Source organism: Bombus huntii, chromosome 1, assembly GCF_024542735.1.
Source record: "Bombus huntii isolate Logan2020A chromosome 1, iyBomHunt1.1, whole genome shotgun sequence".
Lineage (NCBI taxonomy): Eukaryota > Metazoa > Arthropoda > Insecta > Hymenoptera > Apidae > Bombus > Bombus huntii.
This window is the reverse complement of record NC_066238.1, coordinates 14,527,642-14,529,410: the sequence shown is the minus strand read 5'-3', so window position 1 is coordinate 14,529,410 and position 1,769 is coordinate 14,527,642. Positions and strand designations below refer to the sequence as shown.

The window sequence follows — 1,769 nt, the reverse complement described above, 5'->3', positions numbered from 1 at the left end:
CTACACATTGATCACGTGTATTATCCATCGCCTTTTTTATTCGAAAAGTAAAACCATTAATCGCGTAATTCTAATTTCAGAGATCTACGTAACCATTAGACGCACGCACGATCGTTGATGTTACGTAACGCGCGATATTCCTTAAAACGACTGGAATTATGTAAATAATGTAATGTTTTTTCTCTTCGTTTGAAACACAACAGATCGACAATTAAAAACATAAAAGCGTAATATCGTTATACGAATGGAAAAGTCGATGATCACATATTATCCGAGAACACGAGAAATCGGAGAAAATAAAAATTTGCCAATTGACGTTAGCAAGTGCAAAGAAGAGAAGATTAGACATGTTAAAAATTGAGTCGATCTTTACTATCCAAACATTAAATGCGAGAGAACGGTGCTACGCGAATAGCGGTTAGTCGATTAACGAAACTCGCGCGCACAGGGAAGAGGAAGGGGTGGTGGCTCGGTAGAACATTGGAACTCGACTTGGTCGTCCTATTTCTACGCTCGGGAAGGTTCGTGCCGCGAACCGATCGCGCACGAAGCAACGGGGATATAAGTAGGTCGTTTCAAGCGCACGTGTCGTCCTTGACTCACATAGCATGGCGCGCAGGCGCTCACCGTTGCCGCATTGCTGGTCGCTAGGGCTTTTTCTTTGTTCGTCGAGCGCGCGTGTGTTCGCGCGGAACACCAAGACGCGCTCTCTTATGAATACACCGTGTGCGTGACTATTGCTCACACGCACTACTCTATGCACTCTGCAAAATGAGCCAGCGGCTTCACGTCATCTATCTATCGCGTCCAATGTTCTCTACTATGCTTTTACCACATGAATTTATTTGTTTCGATTAATTATTTCTAGAAGCTCTTATCTTTTTATACGTTAACTCGTTTGAAAAAGGGACGTTAACCATACAGTGCAGCGACTGAGATAGGTACGTTAAAACGTTCGATTCTTTCTTTGCATCGTTTCTTTAGCGAGACTGTTCGCATACAAAATTTATTTCCTCTTACGTAACGCGGCGATAGAAGGTTCAAGAAAGTGTCACGATAGAGGTAAGGAAATTATATACCTGCGTGGATTCTCGAGAGAAGGGTTAAGGCTCCAATAATCTTGCTCTTTGATCAAGCACGTAAAGGATTCTGTGGATGGACGAGCGATACAGTGCGAGGTCGAGACAATGGTAAGGCGGCGCGTTGTGCAACTTTCAAGGAGAATGAGCAGCACGCGTGTCATGCGTTCCTGCGTGTTCGTGGACGCATATGCGCACGCTCGATGATAATCGACAGAAAGAGAAAGGTCATCGGGGGAATGGAGTTTCGCTTCCTCTTCCTCGTTGCGATTACGAGTAGGTAAGCGGGTATCCGAAATTGCGGAGAGTGACGCAACGCGCAGCTGTATGTATAAATTCACGTACATACGAGCATTCACGGACACGTAGTGCTTGCGAGTGTGTACATTTACGTGCGTGTACATATGTAGATAAAGTACTGGATATGCCGGCGGAAGCACGGTACTGCACGACAACGAACTACGTTTTTCATGCAATTAAGAATTCGTCCAGCAGCTGCTTTCGTTTAAATTAAAATATTCGATAGCTTTTATCGCATTATAGGTTCAAAAAATAGATCGCCTCTGGGAAATAAAGGCATTACATATATATAAGAATTTGCTATAGGTCTTTCGATTCTTCGTATATGAAATTTCAATGAAATTCGATCCGAATGGGATATGTAACTTGCATTATTAACGCTGCGTTAAT

General features: G+C 43.2%; 1 long non-coding RNA gene across 3 annotated transcripts in view; it reads right to left on the bottom strand.

Annotated features, from left to right (window-relative positions):
- Nucleotides 1–1,769, bottom strand: part of LOC126870131 (uncharacterized) — a 41,512-nt gene that overhangs the window by 20,514 nt on the left and 19,229 nt on the right. The gene's annotated exons all lie outside the window — the stretch shown is intronic.